Below are 22,399 nucleotides of genomic sequence, written 5' to 3'. Positions count from 1 at the left end.
ATTTTAACTCTATAATTTATTAAAATTTTATATAATTTTGATGTCAAATTTTCCCAATTTTGATTATTATATACTATTTCATATAAATGAGTTATAAGTGTAGGTCTATCTCTAAAAGAAGAATTGTTAATTATTCTGCATAGATCTTGTGAGTATTGTAATATACTTTGTAATAATACCCAATCTGATGTAAAAAGATTATAAGTTTTTATTATAATTTGACTATCCAAAACCTTATGTTCATTAATGCATTGTTGTCACCAAATTAATCGTTTCTTTTCCCAAGTAATGAAAACCGTCCTATGCATTTTGTTTGGAAAATTTCTTGTTACATTGAAAGGATATAAAAGTTCTAGCCATAACTTTATATCTGTATTAGAAATTACAAATCTTCTAAATGAATTATACATATCATTTAAGTATTTTAGATTAGTAGGTTTTGTTAGATTGTATTGAAGGCTAGCGCATAAGATATGCCATGGTTTATTAATATGATTGTCTATCATTAAATTCTTTATAATGGTATTTCCATTTGAATAAATAACAGTGTGGAGAGATTTCCAGTTAGAAGAATAGCACAGATCTATCCAATTTATAATTATCTTAAAAATGGAGGCTCTAATATAAGTTTTAAGATCTGGAAAATTGATTTCACCTAGTATCCAAGGTCTAGTGTGGTGTGTAAGCACTATTCTGTTTTTATTAGGATGCCAGAGAAATCTTAATAATAATGTATTTATTTATTTTTAAAAATATTTGTCTGGTATTACTGGAATGGCTTGTGCTATATATAGTATTTTTGGGAATAATATAATTTTTATTACTTGCAATCTATCTTCAAATGTTATATATATATTTTATTCCATTTTATTATATTTGACTTTATTGTGTGCATGATTTCCTTATAATTTATGTTTAATATTTTTTCTAATGTTGTACTCAATGTTATACCTAGATAGTTTAAAGTGATAGTGTGTTTACCAATTATATGATTATCCTCTATTTGAAAATCATTTTTTATTCAATATCATAAAATTTGATTTCATTTTGTTAAAATGTAGTCCTGAAATCGAATAAAATTTTTCAACTTGTATACCTAATTCTTTTAATGAATTCTTAGAAGTTGTTGTGGTAAGAAGTATATCATCTGCAAATAATATTATTTTTGAATTATATTGATTATATAAGTTTATACTCTCTATTTTGGGATTATTTCGTATTGAGATAGCAAGTATTTCAATGGCTAATGCAAATAATATGGGGGACATGGGACAACCTTGTTTTGTGCCTTTTGTCAATGTTATTGATTCAGAGGTGAAAGGTCCTAATTTTACATATGCTAAATTGTTTTTATATATGTTCTTTATTAATGAGATGAAGGAGCTAGGAAACTCATAATACTCTACTATCTTACACAAGAAATTCCAATTTAAGGAGTCAAATGCTTTCTCTATATCCAATGTAATTATTAAGGCTTCTTGTTTTTCTCTATTTAAATAGTCAATAATAGTTAGTATTCTTTGTATATTATCATATGTATGCCTATTATGTATAAACCCTGTTTGATCTTCATTTATAATTTCTCTCATAGATTTCTTAATTCTATTGACTAAAATAGCCATAAAGGTTTTATAATCATTGTTGAGCAATGTAATTGGTCTATAGGAGCTCCATTTTGATGCATCTTTATTTTCTTTTATTATAGGAGTAATTAATGAGTATATCCAAGATGGTGGAATGCTATTGTGTGTTTGTATTTCTATTAAAGTTTTTTGGAAGACTGAGATTATGGATGATGGAAAGATTTTGTATATTTCGGCTATGATGCCATCCATTCCCGGAGCTTTATTATTTTTGCTTTCTTTAATTTTCTCTGAAATTCCTTTATAAGTAATTTGTTTTTGAAGCTCTAATTTTAGATTTTCTGGAATTGTTTTAATCAGTTCAGGTTTTAAATCTAAATTAAAGATTTTTGTTTGATTTCCTTCCTTCTTATAATGTTCTGTAAAATGATATTTAAAAGCATCTAGTATATCACTTATGTCTGACACCTTCTTATTCTTCTTTCCTTCATGTATGATAGTTGTAATGTTATTTCTTTTAGATTGTACTTTGACTCTTATCGCCAGGTTGTGCATATGTTTAGAAGAAACAGCATATGAGTTTAATTTTAATCTTTAAAGTGCTAGATTAGTTTTATGTGTTAAATTTTCATTGTACTTCTCATGCAATCATTAATATTCTTCTTATTAGTAAGTACATTTGTTAAATTATTATTTATTTTTATAATTTGATTTTGTATATTAAGTAATTCTGATTCCCATTCTTTTAGTTTATTTTTGTACCATGTGATAATTTTACCATAAATATAGGCTTTTAAAGCGTCCCATATCATGACTATATTGAGTTCATTAGTAAGATTAGTGTCTAAAAATAATTTTATTTCTGAGCGTAACCAAGGTTTAAATTCTTTTAGCTTCATAATATATGCTGGAATTCTTGTCATTTGTATTAATTTCTTAAAGTTTGTTTGAATATTAATAAGAATTGCTCTATGATCTGATAATGAACATGGTATTATTGTGAAACTATTTATCTTCTCAACAAGGTCTTGTGCAACAAAAATGTTATCTATTCTTGTTTGGGTTGTAAATCTGTGATCCCGGTGCAAAAATAACAATGAGTTGTTCTCTTTAAATTTGAATGTATCTATTAAATTATGATTTTCAGTCCATTTTTTGAGTAGCTTTGCTATAGGGGTTATACGTAGATTTATTTTATTAGTGGTCTCAGAGTTATCAAGAATACAATTAAAGTCACCTCCTGTTATCAAACTACCTTTATATGTTTTACTAATAAAGTCTAGATGTTTGTTTGTCGTCCTTTTTCCTATTCCTGGAAACCAATAAAGATTCACTAATGTCCAGATTCTATTATTGTATTTTATTATAACTAGTGTTATTAAGTCCCTCTTTATCTTCATAGCTATAAAGAATTTGGGGATTAATAATATTTTTTCTCCATAGTATCCTGACTCCTCTTGTTTTGGTTTTATATAATGAGTGTGCTATTGATGTATATTCATTTGGATTCCATAAGTGATTTTCATCAGATTTAAAGTGAGTTTCTTGAAGAAATATTATTTGTGCTTTGTTTAATTTTATATATTTTAGTAGGTTTGATCTTTTTTTTGGATTATTTAAACCATTTATGTTCAGTGAAAGTAATGTTAAGTCCATATTTTTTGTTGATTTTCATGTTTGAAAATAGTTATAGTAATATTTGAGTATATTTCGTAGTATTGTATTTGGAACAGATTTATCCTGTATCATAAATAGACTGAATCTCTTCTGGAATACCTTTATATTAATACTCATTTCAGGCCATAATAAAAAAGTGATATTTAAGTTAAGTAAAATTATTTTGATTAATATAATCCTTACTTTCAATCTTCCCCCCATCACACACGGAATGATATACATTCCTAATCTGATAGGTAAAAAAAAAATATCTACCAGATTAACTCTCATATTTAGTAGACAGATTTTCTTAAGCTCCTTTCTTGTATTATTAGAGACCTTTGCGTTTATACACTAGTATATATTGAATTATATTTATGATTCTAATTATTATGTACATAGTGAAACACTAAACTAGATTGTAAGTTAAAAGCATATATGTAAATATATTCCTTATTATGAACATATAATAACCTACTATCACATTGCTTAGTATCCTCATCTCAAAGAAGTTGAATCTATTATCAAATTGTTCTAATGTCATCTTCTTTTCCCTTTCTCAGTCTCCATTATGAATAAGAACAATTTGCAAAGACATACATATATATTTTATAATATACTCTTTTCATTGAACCATTCAAAGTGACTGACTGATATCAGCTTTAAGAGCATTTCTGAATCTGCTGTAGTTATATATTTTCTATATATGTACATGACATAATTATTACCATGGTAATATATGCATCATATGTTCAAATTAAATATTTAAAAGAAGATAATACATGGATTCTTTTCCAAACACATATTGACTGTTGTGAAATCTATTTTACATAAACATATCAAAATTTAAAAGATTCATTGAATGATATATGCATATAATTTTCCCACAAACCAAAAAATTGTATTACATATACAGTTGTAGTATTGTTTTTCACCAAAAGAATATACAATTTTTGTTAGTGTAAACGTAAGGTAAAACTCTACAAACTAGTTATTGTTCTAAAAATAATTTTAAACTCATAAATGACTTGTTATATCAAGGTTTTATTGACTATTTGATTATATACTTCAACCTGTAGTTTATAATGCACATTAGATTCTTGCAAATATTAGAAATCCTTTGTCTTTTCATATAATTCATAAATTCAATATGTAGATTTTACTATAAATTCAGGATACATTTTATAATCATTTTATAGAAGGCTCATTTCATTTATTCATTCAAATATAAAACATTGAATTTTCTGTCAATAAAGACTATTGAACCTTCAAGCTTTCTATTTAGAATATGCTTATTGATTGAAATATATCAGATTCAGTATGCCTACTGAGGTGTATTGTATTTTTTTATCTTTTGTGCAGTTTAATTATGGAGGAGTAAGTGTGTTTCTATGCATGACAGAATGTGAATTAAATTTCCAAATAAAAGGTATAAATAATATAACTAGTATCAATTAAAAATGATATGTCTGTATCCGTACATATGTGCACTGTCAAATCTAGCCATGTAGATTATAAACATATTTGTGTGTAGTCACTTATTTATGTTTGTTTCTCTGCTTATCCGCATATTTGTAGGTTAACACATACAGACATATATCTTCATGTTTGAAATTTGTGAAGCAATAAAAGGTCAGATACAAAGATCCATGAATTTCTTTTGTGTCTGAGATCTGTTGCTAAAGAATTACCTTGATGAACAATAACTGTGTTGCTGAAGGTCCACTTATCTGTTTTAAAAAGGCATGTTTACAACTTACAGCAATTAGTCTATGAGTAATGAAACAATATGGATATGAAAATCAAATTTAGTATGAATGTTAATAGATAGTCAGTGATGAAAGCTTCTTATATGTCATTATGGATTTGTGTCTATTTAAAATATTTAACAAAATGCCTCTAAGTGTCATGATATCATTGTACTTGAAGATTTTATCTCCCGTTTGATCACTCTGGCACACATGTGACAATTGTCTACAGATTCTATTTACAAATCCTAACTAGTGCTTTCTTTCCACAGAAGCTTAGGTGCAGAGACTACACTGTCTTGAGGCATCACCTCATATTATAGAAGTAACTGTAAGAATGAAAATTTTATTTTGTAAGACATGTCTTAGAATACTAGGAAACTCAATGTGTGTCAGTAATAGCACATTTCCATTGTAAACTTGTCATGACATATCTCTGTGAAGGACAGTTTCCTATCTTACTTTAATAGACTCTATAACAATGATCAATTCTAACAGAGCATTCCTCACATCACTTTTCCAAACTGTGATCTAGCCTTGTAGTTCACAGTGCTTACATTTTCATTCAAGGTTAGTTGAAAGACTATATCCACTTATTTATTCATCCTTCCCTTTAACTGAGTTTCTATAACTCTTACAGAGTTATTTTACTGTATTTTCTTAAACTAAATAAACTTATTTCTTCCTATAGTTTGGGCTTGTCTATTATTACCTATTTTCAATTAATGAGGTAGTACTCAAAATGAGCGGTCAATGTATGCATGTAATGGTAAAATATAATTGTCTAATGCATCGCTTCCATTGCCCTCCTATACTATATATCTGATCAAGCACAAATGCTATGTAGCATTACCAGAAAACAGTGGTTTTGCTGATCACTATTGATGATTATTGTGAAAGTGTTATATCTTTTATAAATGAACTTTCTTCATCATGAATAATAAATAAGATTCTTAGAGTAAAAGTACCATAATTTAACAGAAATTCATGCAAATGTTTTTAGACTATACAATTTCTGTTTAATCTGACCACTATTTATAAACTAACTCAAAACTTTCCGTTTTCACACTAAACAGTCTATATTGATTTAGAGCTAAATGACAGCTTGCTGTGTCATACTTTCTATAAGTTTGGCAAACAGGAAGACATTCTTGACAGTTTATACTGCTTGACAAACATGTGAATATCGGATCGAAGTATGCCTAAAAAAATTTCAAGAATGCTATATATGTAATCCATTGTAATTTTCTAGCAACATGTTGGATCTCTTCTATGAGGCAGTAGGAAAAGGTGCGGATGATGCGAGCCCATTGTCAACCATCTTCCGCTAAGTTTTACTCTGCGGTCATCATTGCACTATAGTGAATTTCCTAACATGTATATATCTGTCAGGGTGCATACACTGACAATGAGGGCAAATGGCATTGTCAAATAGTAACCTCCATTAAGAAGGGTGAATGAAGATGGTCAGAAAGTCTTAACAATGCTGCTGCCAATTTATACACTTCATCTGATGTGAGTGCTGTTTTTTTTTTTCCCTTCTTTCTACTTTTGCTCATCTCTTCCCTCTGGCATTGTTACTGGTGTGGTCCCATGTGAGTAGTAACACAAATCAAAAGCAGGAAAACCATTAAGTACTGAGTCAGCATCAATCGCCCATCCCAAGTGCCGCTCCGCTGAAGAAAAAGCACCAAGATCTCTTTTCACATTGATTCTACAATCGTTATAGTCCGAAAAAGACAGATTTCACTCGCACTATATATATATATTTTTTTTCTTCCCCTTAGTGGCTCTACACTGAATTCTGTTTGCTTTCATTCTTTTTGCATCACCATTGCTAGCAGAGCTTAAGCACAAGCTATTAAGCCTACTATGATGTTGAGTGACTACAAGAATGCTGTTTGTGTGTTCGCAAGCGTATCTGACAGTTATATGAGCTCGCGGCTTCTTGCAGACAGCCGTTATTTTTCCACATTCTCGTCAGACAGTTTGTGTTTGAAAAAAAAAAAAAGGAAACAATGCTTTTAACTGAAACAATAAAGTGTTTGACGTCAAGGGAAAGTAAAAACATAATAACTCTTCATTCAATGTTCGCGCTTACACCTCCTGTCATCATCCCGAACAATTATATAGCTACTATATTTATATTTTTTATTAATGATAACAGTTTTTTGTCTGACATTTTATATTTACATGAAACCTAATGGTTATAAACACCTATGTGTATTATATGCCAACATTTCTTGATGGAAACATTCAAATCATTCACTGTTCCTTTCTTTCTCCTCTCAAATTCCTGTTTATGATTCTATCCCATCAAGACTGTCAATCTGAATGAAAATGAGTTCTTTAAGAGATATATTTTTTTATAGTATTACACATCTATATTTGTTGTAGCTGTTTTGTGCTAATTAATTGATATAAGCAGTTTCATTTTATAATAAGTAGAGTTAGAAACATCACTATACTATAAAAGAAAAGCAAGAGAATAATAAACTAAATTATGATTGATAAACAACTAAAATAAGTAAATGTACATATGTTTTAGTTTCAGTCCTTTTAGTGTATGTTTCATTTTCTTTGAGAGTATTTAAGCTTGTTGTATTTTTTATTTCAGTTCATTTCAGTTCTTTGTTTCTTCTTTTTTACATCAGTCCAGGATTTTTTTTCTTCAGATCTTTTCAATGAATTAGATGTTGACCAATCCATTTCTTCTGGAATTGTGATTATATTATTATTCTTGATAAAGGAAGATGGCCTCTTCTATGTTGTCGAAGGTTCTCATTTAATTTGAGTAAAAAAATCTTGATTTTCGCAGGGTATGCAAGTTGAGCTTTGATTTTGCTTTGTTTCAGAAATTTTACAAGTGGCCATGCTTTCTTCCTTAGGCCCAGTACTCTAGTTGAATAGTCATTATCGAATCTTATTTGATGTTGCTTATAATTTAAAGGATTTTTCCTCCATGCTGACTTCAGTATAAGCTCTTTATCACGGTATGATAAAAACTTTACTACAATGGATCTAGGATAATTATTAGGAGAGGATGATGCAGGTTTTCCTATGGCACTGTGAGCCCTCTCTATGCCATTTAACAGTCCTTCTTTTAGGTCTAAGATTTCCGGCAACCAAGAATTTAAAATTAAGATGATGTCCTCGCCCTCAACTTTCTCTGGAAGACCAAATATTCTGATATTTGTGCATCTTTCTCTGTTTTTTAAATCATCTATCTTGTTGATTAGCCAGTTATTCTGTTGCAAGAGAAATTCATTTTGGTTCTCTTCTTCCTTCAACCTTCCATTTATATCAGAGAGAGATGTTTTGATGTCCATAATTTTTGTTTGTTGCTGTTGTAATAATTCTTTAAAGACATCTGTTTGTTTTTGGCAGTTCTCTTTTAGATTTTCAGGGTTGTCCTTAAAATTATCAATTTCAATGACAGCTCCTGCAGACATCAATTGGATTTCCTTCTTCAAGACTGTTTCAGAGTGTGAATTCTTTGAGTTACTCATTTCCAAGTGGCTATAGTAGTCTCCAGATTAGTTTGACAGGAAAATCTTGACAAAAAGCTTTCAAAGTTAGTACACTATTAGTTCATAAGAATATCAATAATAATTGGATATTTTTGTTCGATGAAATTAATTATTTTCCTGTTATTTGAACTAATTTTGTGGAGCTCTAAAAAAATGCTGCTACCAGTTAGCCATTCAGGTCCCACCCAACTGGTAGTGTTTTGTGTACAATGGGGTCGTCCTCCTCACATGTACCTGAACCATGTAGGAGTGATGTGCATACCAAGACCGTGCGCCTGAGTTACAGTGGTGAGGATAACAGTAGTATGTTATTACTGTATGTTATTAGAAGGGTTTCATGTGTCCAGTGGGCATGTGTGTGTAATGGACAGCTATGTATATGGCAGATGGTGGTCTAGGAGCCAAATGGCCTTATGTGTCCATAGGTGAGGGTCAGATGTTGGGGAAGGAGTGTAGGTATGGTTGTGGAGGATAGATAGGAGCACAGAAATGACAGCATACAGGGTTGGTATATGACACATGTGGGGGCATACACCCTGGATGGGGATGGGTCTTTGGCATTCAAAAGCCCATGGGAGCAGTGCGATGGAGGTCTCCAGCCATGGGCAACTGTCACTGCATCTACACAGCTGCAAAGGAGGCAGTGCTGGGGGCTGTCCAAGACAGGCAGCATCATGCTGTAAATGTGGCACTCAACCCTTGAACTGGTGTATCTGGCTTTGTAACCCCTTAGGGAGCCTCCTACGAAACATGTCTGTGACCGCACGACAGCAGATATGTACCTGTTTGGTCCAACTCCCAAGGGGGATAATCTCCATCCTCAGTGGTGGAGCCACCAGAAGATGGTGCATAGCCAACAGAGGTTGACATTAATGGCTGGACCCCAGATGTGCTATTGCCCAGTGCCATGGTCAGCTGAAGTGGGACAGGAGGATCTGCCGGGACCTACCAACCCATTCGGCCTATGGTGTTGCATTTTATACCCACATATGGCTTAGTGATAGACAACAGCATACAGGATTACCTACGACAGTATGCATAGATATCACCAGCAACCCAACAGATTGTATACATTTGCAGAGGGAGCACAACACATGCATATATACCGCATGGCAACTGTACAATGTGTAGTGGATGTGTGACCGCAGCTGTGAACAGTTGCCCATCATTGGCTTGTCACTGGGAATCCCACACAGTGTCAGTCATACCACTGTCTCATGTGACACATGTCCAGTCAGGGATGCAATGGCAGTAACACATCCCTATCATCATGTACTGTCGGCAATCCCCACACCATGCTTCTGCTGTGCACAGAAGTGTGTTCAGTGTGTAACACAGGAAACAAATGGTTGTACACACTGACCTGTTCACAGATGGCCCTACAGATAGGGTTCCCTCATGAACAGAGTACTGTCATGTCTGTATTTTAACATGTAGAATAGCCATTACCACACACATGTTAAACAGGCAGTAGTCTCAATGCAGCATAGCTCCACTTGCATGCTGTAGTTGTGTGCACATCACTCTCCTGTCGTTAGGCTGTTTCCCACTGTTGAAAATGATTGAGGTACATCCAGATATCACCTGCAATGCCATGTCAGAGCACCACATCCAGGTACCACTCACAGCGACTGTCATGGCCAGATAATAACATCTTTCCCTAGATAATGTACTGTGTTTATCATGCGGATGGCAATGGGAACACCATCACAGCTGTGCCACATGCAATCAGCTAGAGGAAGACTGCAATAGGTGCAGAGGCCATCACTTGACCATTTCCATCTGTTAAAATACACATGCTGCTGCTGTGCAGGTGTACACCTTCACATCCACCAGAGAGTGCATTTGTGGAACAGGCAATGTACACCAGGGAAGGGCTTGGAGACTTCACCATAATTTGTCAAACACTGAATAGTACAGGGTCAAACCCCTGACTACTCATTACTATTACATGTGCATGATGTTACTACATGTTCCACAAAGGTGGCATGTTTCAGTGCTGTAAGAACATGTGTGTAGGTGAGTGAGTGCCATCTGCAACAGATATAGTAGACATACATTAGGTGTGGCACACATGTCAGTCCACATGAGCGGATGCCACTGTCACTACAACCACACTCTAATGGACATGCATTGACACCTTTGCCAGGGTGGCAAATACACAATGTAACTACTTAGTTTGCCACACCACAGTAATGCACAGGACCACATGCACCACAGGGGATATCTGGAGGTTCAATGGGCTAGGCCATGTGAAAGTTCTTGACAACTGTTGGTATGCCAATGAGGTTTATACTGGGATTCACTGTGGTTGGGAGCATCACAACCCACATGCAGACACAGGGTGCCAGTACTGTCATGCAGGTATGCATTGCTCCATGGGTGTGTAGTGTTTGGCTGTGCAAGATGGCTGTACAAGGCTGGGTGAGGGGTAATATTTGCCATTGTGTCACCCAAAAATGGTGTGCAGTGCAGGGGTGTAGTGTCTGCAATATTCCATACAGATGGGTACTGCAATATCTGGCCTGACATCCTGATTACCAATGTGTAGAGCCATAGCTTTGCAATGCATGTCATGTCTGCGTTTGATAGTCCTTCACATGGGCATTGCCTGGGATGTGCATGTCCCACAATACTGTACAGTGACATGTACAGGTGTACCTGGTTTGGCAGACACATGTAGTGTACGCAGCCTGTTATACCCCGATATGACAATACTGGCCTGGTGTGGCGAAACCTGCTTACAGTGAGCAGGTCGGCCTTGCACATGCATGTATAGAATGGACAGGTATTCTGTGGTGTAAGTGGCATGGGTCCATACAGGGCACATGTGTACAGCATTGTCTGGCCTTAGTGGATTACATATGATGACGCCACATATGTTGCAGCCATTCAGTGTGGAACATAGTGAAGGCACAATGTTCGCAGATATGTGCCAATTGTACTGCTGTACAGGGTGCCATGTCCTCTGCAGGCCACTGTGGCCACACCATGCCTACTATCTGTCCTCAATGTGCATGTTACTAGCAACATAGTGGGATATCCTAGGCAAGGTTGTATGTGCATGGCACAGGGGTGAGGGACATATACCTGGTACTAGTAGGGCTGCATACTTAGTTCACCAGCCCTTTTGCCAGATGTATGGGTATGGTTTGCCAACACAGTGCTGTGGCTGACTGACAGCTGTACTACTCATGATGTGGCCAATATGTCATAAGATGGATACTATATAGGAAAACTACAAAACCCACTCCAAAACATGTCCAATGGTAAGACAATCACTGCCACCTTTGCATAGGCTCTGACAGACAAACACACACTTGCCATGTCCTGTATACAAACCCCTACCGTATCACACTGCAGCAACACATGTTTAGGGCATGCACTACAGCGAATACTGCAAAGCACTATACTTGTCTCATGCAGACAGACACACACACACACACACACACACACACACACACACACACACACACACACACACGGCATGTCTGGGATTAGAACACCAACCAAACTACTTTACTAAACTACAGCATTATGTAGTTACAGAGCATTCTACCGAGATTACTTGGACACAGCACTCCCAGAGGTATATTTGTGGATGGGTGACATCATCTGCCTTGCTAACGGTGGGTATAAGAAATGTATGGAGTGTGAGCAGTATAAAGGTATTACTCAGTTCTCAGGCAAATAGACACACACACACACACACACACACACACACACACACACACACACACACACGGCAAGGGAGGGAGTAGAACACCGACCTAACTACTTTATTACACTATCCAAAAAAGGTTCGTGCTACGCTAAAATCCAGTTGTCGTAACAACCAAAAGGTAATCCAAAACAGCAAAAAATGATACTGGATACTGCTGTGGTTAAAAACTTTAAAATTTATTATAACAAAAACACACAAGAGATGAGCGCTTTCGGGCTAAGCCCTTCCTCAGCACAGGGCTGTTCGGAATGCACTATGTGTCCATCTACACAAGGATATACTGGGCATGCACATACTCCTAATAGCACAGGGATGACTGGGATGCACTCAAATGCTAAACATGGAGGGCCACAGTGGCCATGCTATTACAGGTAGATGTAAAGAACACATTGTAATGGGCTTTGGTGTTGGTAGTTATCACTGTTAGCGGGAACGCTGCTCTACATATATTTGACACCAGTCTTTTACAAATCAGCTGTCAGTCTGGGATGACATGGCTGACAGTAGGCAGGCCTTTGTCACATATCACATGCATCCATGATACAAGGGAGTGTGGCTATTACCCAAGTTGCATCCACCCACACTGTGCCATTCCAAGGCAAATGTCATAAACACAGGTTAACTCCCATACACATACAAGACAACTGCATTGTTTTCTTATGATAACCAGTGCTACATGTGTAGCATCCATATTCACAGCTGGCCACCGTAGATCCAACAATGGGGAGTACTGACATCTGCACAGTGAGGAACAACTGGCTGTCTCTGTATTGCACAATAGCACTACCACCATATAACTCAGAACCTAGCACTACCACCATATACCTCAGAACCAGACATGTGGGCCATAACACAGGTACGGACCACTCCAGGTGGTGTACCAACATACATAAAGGCCACTCACATGTACTGACCGGTCCCCCCATGAAAGGCATCACAGATGAGCCATGTGCAGGACACAGTGTCACATGCTGCATTCTAGGATGTAAACTGCAGACACCACCATGCCCTCGGACCATCACCACACAACCATACATGTTGTATGACAGACGAGTACGCCACCATGTGATCCTTGACCTGTGTACTATACTAAGCTCTACATCAACTGTAGACAGTACACATGTACTGACACAGTTGCATCATGTGTTATGCAATGCAATGATACCACTGTCTGTGATCAGGTCAGCTGTACACATACCAAGGGCCCTCAGTACTGTCCACAATTAGCAGATGTCTGTTGCTGTACACCAGTACACACCCTCATGTATGGATATGACATACATGTACCTGCCCTGGGTATGTACATGCCACACACACAACATACCTGTAAATAGCATAACTGTTGTAGTCCTTTGTGCAAACAGGTGGCTACAGCCATTTCACACATGCACATGGAATATAGGTCCATGGCTGCTGAATGCTAATAGTACATAAGGTGTGATATCAATGTTGACAGAGGTAACACCCCCTCTGTACTGGTCATCCATCATATCATACAGCAGTCTATGTGTCATGTATGTTATTACACATATCCACCGATTGCAATGCCTACAAACATGACCAAATATCAGTATTGTAGGACCTACATACCTGTACACATAGTGTTGTGAATTCAGATAACATGTGTGTGCAGTTGCTGATGTATGCAGGCGGCATGTATCCTAGTACATCATGCAGCTGCAATGCAGCCTCAACATTGCCAACTATATATGGTGATATGCTGAATGTACAGAAAGATGTACCACAGGTATGGACAGATGTGTTGAAATAACTAAGTGGCAGGGCATCTTTGCAGATGGATGTTTGCTGTTGGCAGCTCACAGGTGTGTCACAAGCGGTCCTACAATACCCTGTGTAACCGGTAAGCAATGGTTTTGTTAACTGAAGGACATAACACACAACTTAGACAGCGGTCAGGGTGATAGTGAAGGTAAATCACTTGGCACCTGTTAATAGATATGATGTCCCTATGCATATATCAGCACTGTTGTCACAGGAAGCATCAATACAGTTTGTAACACATGCAATACTGCTGTACGCCTGACATATATAACATGAGCTAGGCATGTCTGAGATTCACATCTGTACAGACTGCAATGTATAAAGCAGGACATAGGCAGGGTCATGTATTTCACACATGAGATATTTGTATGTGCATGACATAGGTTTATTAATTACTGAATGCCACAGTGTGTGTATGTGTGGCTGACTGGTCCCTGGGGTGAGGATGTATGTTACCATACTGAACTGATAGGACCCCTCCCACCATCCAGGCGATGCATTCAACTATCCATGTTGATGTCCTCGATCTTACGCCGTACTGACTACTTGTACATGTGTATTCTCTGTGGTGTGTCATGTAGGTGCACAGTATTGTAATGATGATTTGCATGTAGACAGGGGTCCTCATCCCTCCAGTAGCAACTGTGTGCAAGTGTGTTTTACTGTGTTGGTGAAGCCATGAATGTGTGTGTGTGTGTGTGTGTGTGTGTGTGTGTGTGTGTGTGTGTGTGTGTGTGTGTGTGTGTGTGTTACAGTGTCAATGAATACATGTGTGTCAATATCTGAGTGTGTGGGTGCAGCTGTATGTTGCCATTCTGTCATGGGAATGTGTATTACTGATTCCCATTGAGGCATCACACTTTCCATTGGCCTCTACCCTTGTAATCAGCTAGACCACTCTCTTACCACACCACTCCATGTAACAGTACCTGTGATTTCACCCTTTATGGATGTCATGTCTGTGGCCACAGTAGCTTAATACATAGCTATCATGCTCTTGGAATGGTAGACGTGTTTGTAACGTGGGACATTCTCACTGGTATGTGGCAGCTACACGGTGCATGCTGGTATATTCATACATACCTGTGAGTAATCCACATTGACATATGGGACACTTAACTGCAAACACTGACATCCACCGGCACATGCAATAAGACCTGAAGAAGGATAGCAGAACAACATGACCAACATGCATTTACTGTTGTTACACAAGACACATACTGTTAACAGTATTGTACACCTGTACTACACGGTATATCTGCTGACTGTCAACAGTCCTCAACATATGCAAACTACACATATCATCCTAGTCTGTTCACCCTGTACATCAGACCATATGAGCATGTCCCTGCACCGATGGTGTGGATGTCAGGGATGCAGCACAGACATCATCATATGCACAGGGTATTAATGTTTGCCGGAGGCTTAGGCTGCACTGTTGTTACACAAGACACATACTGTTAACAGTATTGTACACCTGTACTACATGGTATATCTGCTGACTGTCAACAGTCCTCAACATTTGAAAACTACACATATCATCCTAGTCTGTTCACCCTGTGCATCAGACCATATGAGCATGTCTCTTCACTGATGGTATGGATGTTAGGGATGCGGCACAGGCATCATCATATGCACAAGGTGTTAATGTTTGCCTGAGGCCTAGGCTGCACTATTTTTACACAAGGCACATACTGTTAACAGTATTGTACACCTGTACTACATGGTATATCTGCTCACTGTCAACAGTCGTCAACATTTGTAGACTACACATATCCTAGTCTGTTCACCCTGTGCATCAGACCATATGAGCATGTCCCTGCACCGATGGTGTGGATGTCAGGGATGCGGCACAGGCATCATCATATGCACAGGGTGTTAATGTTTGCCAGAGGCCTAGGCTGCACCATTGGATGACATCATGTGTGTGGGTTTGGGCCTTTGATTTAACTGGGCGTGTGTGGATGTTATGCATGTGTGTGTTGCAGTGCCCTACATATGTGTCCGATGTGTGTGTGCATGTCTGCACACAGTTCTCCAATGTGTCTGGCCTACACAGGGGTATTATTGACAGCTGCAGACTGTACAGGTGAGGTTTTACAGTTCATGGTGTCCGGCCATGGCCATGTGACCTGTGCCTGCCAAGGGGTTGCACAGGCACTTACAGACAGAGGTGCAGATTGGATACTGACTGAAGTCACTAGTCCATTGGAACCATGTCCCTGTTGGGACCATCCAGTGCCACGTGCACGTGGCCTGCTGTGTCATGGTGTGGACAGCACAGCACCAGATGCACTGCTGCTGCTACCGCCACTATGGGAGCGGGCATGTGAGGTAGCTCATACATGTAGACCTGAATCAGGTGATGTATCAGGCTTATGTCCACGTGCCTGATGCCTCACTCCTACCAGATGTTCCCACACAGACAGCTCACACTTGCAGATTGTCATGCCATGGACAAGGACTCCAACCATATCACCCAACCATCTATCCAAAGCATCAGCAATCTGCTGTTGAGCATTTACCATTGCCTGGATGCTTTTATTTAAAGAACAGACAGCAGCCTTCTGTAGCCTCTGATCTTCTCTGTTGCACCATTCAGCACATGCCTGTGCCTCCATTACAGCCTAAAACATGCATCTGGTGACAACAGCTGCTGTGCTCTGTCATGCAGGAGCATGTTGGCCAGAGGTCCTCCTATGAGCAGCACTGACCACATACCTGTGTGGGGCACCCCCAATAGTTTGGCTGACACCATGGTGTGCAGGCACACCTTCCATAGCCCCCACACTTTCCTGTTCCAAGCTATCACAAACCAACTGTCCTTCCTCTATCACCACTGGTGATGGGGTATGTGCAGGTATGGGATCTGTGTGCGGAGTTGAGGTGGATATAGATGGAATGGCAACCAATGGCAGAGTTTCAGCCCCTGACAACTCTGCCTGTGGCCCAATTATACATTCATCATCACTGCTAGAGTCTGTGGGGACACTAACATCTGATGCACTGCAGGAGGACAATGCACCTACATCACCTGTGAGGGCAGGCAAGAACTGTACATTACAATCTATACAATAGACACACACACACACACACACACACACACACACACACACACACACACACATACACACACACGCATGTGATATGACAGAAGGCATGCAACATGCATGTGATACGGCAGATGGCATGCAGCGCAAACAATAATAGTGGTAGTTATCATACATCACCAGGTTGCACACAACAGCATGCATGTGTGATAGCAGACGGCATGCAAATTACACAATCATAGTAGTGGTTAGCATACATCCCTGTGTTACACCACATGGACCAGCACAGGTTAACAGTACACCTGCCTGATGTGTGGCATATGACCTTGATAATCACATGTAGTATGGCATATGATCTGCAGACGTGGGCAATGACATGCATACATGTTTAACACAATGGTGTCCTGTCGAATATCCAGTGGGGCAATGGTGTACCAATTCAATGCTGTCTGTCAATCCTACAGATATACTGCAAATTTAGCTGATGTGCATGGCCATTGCAGGGAATCATGAGGAGACTCTAGTGCTATACAGTGTGAGTTACAGACAGGGTTCATAGCCATGACTGTGTTCAGATACAATACATAAATACTGTGGAATGTGATCCACATCATTGAGGTGTATACACACTAAGCCATGATGTGGAAGTTGTGACACAGGTCACTGATGGGTATACGGATGACACCCCTGCACATTTGCAATGATATTGCTGCAGCCTGGCAACTATGGCCAGACATGTCGAACATGTCAGTACACCATTTCCCACATGACATCTGTGTACCACACACACACACACACACACACACACACACACACACACACACACACACATGAGGAGCTAGTATGGCATTTGTGTCCATCACCAGCAGCAGAAATTTACTGTATCTGTGGCTTGATGTGGATACTATACAGGTGACTGCTGTCATGTTGCAACACCCTCACGATGTTCAACACATCCTATGTGGTGGATTGATGTTATGCCCACAGAAGATGTGCAGAGGCCTGTAGGATGTCTAGTGTTCCACATCTACATTATGACCATTATACAAAGGCCATGACTGAACCATGTGTAGACCTTGTATGACAGGGTGTACACACAAGCACAACACTTCTACTGTGTGTGCTGCTCCATGTCTCTGGCCATCCTCCATGGCCATGTGTGTACATGTGCTGTCCAAATTATAGTGATGGGCATCTATTTCACATGTCTGTGTTGTCCCATATGACATATATGCTCCACTGACAACAGGGTTATGCAGATAAAGGGTGGTATGTGGGATATGTTTTCAGGTTAGGTAGGCAGTGTAGCAGCCAGGCCAATAGATGTCATGGACATGTCAAGATAGCACATCACATTGTGTGACATTCATAGCAGGGCTATGATCTACACCGGTGAAACCTGTGTGCTGGCCATACTCCAGCCCACTGTGTAGTACTGTTTGTATTCACCACATGTGTAGATCAGATCTGTTGTACATTCCTAAAGTGAACAGCACCTCCAACATTGTATGCACAGCTGTCAACACATCTGGCAATAAAGTTTGTGAGGATTCATGTCGGTGAGATGATTAACATAGTTTGCAAGTGTGGCACATGGATACTCATTGTGATGCATTGCAAGTCCGACCTGTATATTGTGACAGGACCATACAGTAAGTGTATATGTTGTGAATGGCCGCATGGCAGATAGATTTGGCATTACGGTTCCTGATAAATAATAACACTCTCACCTGCAATGGGCTACTGTCACCACGGAATGCCAGAGGTACCTAAATAGGAGTAACACAGCAGTATGAGCATAATCCAACCCTGCATAAAGGCTACAGGGAGCAATGTGCATAACACATACACCAGTACATTAGACTATACTATGGTGTATGTACATGTGTGCATACACAGAGTAGCATACTATAGTATGCGGCATGTGTGTATACATGCCTTGCATATGATGTTACATTACATATTGTACAGTGACACATGCAGCTATATGGAATATAGTTGTTACAGGTGCAGTCTAACTTACCAGGCAACTCCAGGCTCAGTGGTTGAGAGACACCCACCTCCACAATATCAGCTAAGGCTTGTGGATGTGGTTCTGCAGGTGTCCCTAGGTAGGGCAGTAGCTCCTCGGTACGTATGACTGGGGGCTGGGTTAGTGGTCCACCACCTGTTGCACCTTGTTCCCTGGTGATTGCATTTGCATGCTGTTTTGCCCATCTAATGAAGTCTGTACAGTGTCTGCGCACCTGCTGGTATGTGCGGTTATGGCCACCCACATCATTAACTCTCCTGCGAAGTTCCATCCACAGGGCATCCCGCTGCTGTGCATCCTGTGGCACATGGCTGAACAGGATGTCGTGATTATCGGGTAGGTATGGGATGAGGGCCTCATCCTCCAAGCATGTAAAAGGGGAAGCCTTGCACGCGACATACCTGGAAGACATAATGATGGAGACAGGTCACAGTACCTCAGAGACATATAGAGCTATAGCTGATCATGCATGTGTATAGCATTAATTCAGTTTAAATAGTTGTATTTGCAAACCTACATGACACTGACGTGTTTGTGTCCCACACATGACACACAATGTTGAGTGGATATTATCGCCATATATGTGTGTGTGTGTCACCTGATTACATTGCTCATACTCCGTGTGGTTGCTGTCTTGATGTGGGCATGTCTGTTGTCCTGTACTGGTGTTCCTATCTATCAGCACATGGCTGGATGTGTCCACATTAATGCAGTCGACCTTGGTGCAGTGTATATGTGACATATAAGGGCTTACACTGTCTTAACAGACATGACCTGTGACCCTGCAGACATGCTCACATAAGGTTTTACATGTATGTGTTCTGCCATATACATCTACATGGCACTGTACAGCGTTTCAACATCCTACCATGTATCATCTGTGTTGCACATGTGATTCACATGGGACACTGGCTAGCCAGATGGTATTTGAGGGATGGATATCAACTATGGCATGTACAGTCAAAGTCAACTAGTGGGCTATATGCCATGGGCCATGTATGCATCTAGGATGAAAGGTTACCTGGCAGTAGCCAACAGTCGGGTCTGTGGGGCCAGGTGGAGCAGTGCCACATTACTGATCCACAGGGTTAATGATACATATACCATGCATTACCATGCGGTCATCACACCATGTCTGAGAGGGGAGTGATGTGCAGCTTTGATGGACATGAATGCATAGTATGGCAGGACTATGTCAAGTGTATGGGACAAGGATCTGTCCAGCATGTGGTAGGTGGATGTCCATAAAGTATGTGTTCAAGATCAGGATGAGTATATGTAGCATGTCTGACATCACAGGGTTGGACATGGATTTATTCAGGGTATCCATCATGCTACATAGTGGAGATTGGGAATGGGAAGGCTGGTGTAGGCCATCTGCACATGGCCAATACCCCTTAAAGGAAATATGTGATCTGATATGAGTCACCACTTGAGTGGTCTGTATGGCTGAACAATGATCTCTATATTCATGAATGGCACCCTATTATTATTAGGGTTGCCACATATGACTCCCTGACATGTGTGGTGATGTAGCTATCACAGGAAAGACAACTGCCCAGCTGCATCCCTCACACACAAGTGTCCATTATGATGACTGCTGCCTAGGTGGTAGTTCATGGGTACAGGGTTATTAAAACTGGGGTGACAATGTGAGTCAGCTATTGATCCTAGGTCATAGTCATTCGCATACTTTAATAGGCAGATGCCTTCTGTTTGTCTGTGAGGTATGGACTGCAACGAGGGGGAATAGAATTCATTAACCCTGACATACTGCAGCTGCCACTGGTGTGATGATCACATATTAGTCAGACACCTTCTGTAGTCTTGTTTCTGCCAGCAGCCCTGTGGCAAAACACTCCTGTGACATAGGAATGTACATCTAGTATATCGAGTGTAGGTGGTACACAGTATGGGTGATGACGTCCTATGACCTGGCAAGGTTATGATATGCAGTGTGACATCAACCATACTGTCATCTACATCTGTACTGCTGACATCACTTAAGTGATCAAGGTTCATGACCTTCCAGACCAGACTCAGCAGGGCAGTAGTGCAGTACTTCCCATTATTAGTGGTGTCTCCTCCTTTGTGGGTTGTGATACCTGTTGGTGTGCACCATTCAGTGTGTACACAACCTGACATGGAGCTATGTTTTACATGATGTGTACGTGGAGAGCATCTTGTTTTGCCATATGTGTATGATACAACCTGTGATGTGGGCAGGTCCCATGCAGACTGAGTGCAGCTTGAACCTGCATAGTTGTGGGTACAGGGGCCCTGTGGTGTACATGGAGATATGCTTGTGTACTTGTTGGGGGAAGGCGGGGGCGTGTTTTTATATTATCCAAGACCCTATCTGGATTGCTTATTCATACTAAGCACTTGTTCAGGACTTGTAAACAGTAGGTACGCTGATGATTACTATACCACTCAGTCTTGCACATCACCTACAGGTAAGGGTGAACAGGTTTTGTACATACTTTTCTCACTTGCGTAGAGTAATGTAGCTGTTGTACTAACTTTCCTCACTTATCTAGGTGAATGTAGTTCTATATTCAGGCATGTCCAAGAGTCAACTGCCAGTGTTCTCACCTGTCTATCTGATGAATCTAGACATCTTGAGGCAATGTACACATTGCCTCATGTACACAGACAAGCCTCTCTGCCTACCAACCAATACTACAACCTGTGAGAGATGCACTCATCTAGCCAAACTGGAAGTAAAGGTCTCTCCAACCAAGCCTGACCCTGACTGTCATGTGGAGAAGGTACACAGTCGCACAACACCACACTCATCCCATAAGCCTCACTAAATCTACCCCACCATTATCTGGGAAAACTGCTCATGTACCAACACATTAGCTCAACGGTTTCTGGAATTCATAAACACCAATGCCCTGACTCAATATATCCACACACCCACCAGGGGCAACAATATCCTAGACCTAGTCATTACCAACATAAGTGACTGGTGCTCCACACATGAAGCCAACTCTTCATTGGTCCAATCAGACCATGGACTGAACACCGTTGATATCCACATCCCGCACCTACCCCCCATTAAGGGAACCACAGCATAATATGTCTACAAGGCCAACTACATGCTTTTTAAGTCAGATGTGGTGGACGTCTTGACACCCATGCAGATGGACAGTACTGTTACAACTGCTGAATCATACACAAATGCACTCTATAAGCACTTACAGGTGTGCATGGCTTGTGCTATCCCAAACAGAACCAGGACAATATACTCATAATTAACTAATCCAATCGGGTGGTCCCCTGCCATAA

Source organism: Protopterus annectens, chromosome 2.part0 (assembly GCF_019279795.1).
Source record: "Protopterus annectens isolate FY-2018-M chromosome 2.part0, PAN1.0, whole genome shotgun sequence".
Lineage (NCBI taxonomy): Eukaryota > Metazoa > Chordata > Ceratodontiformes > Protopteridae > Protopterus > Protopterus annectens.
Note: the sequence above shows the minus strand (reverse complement) of the source record.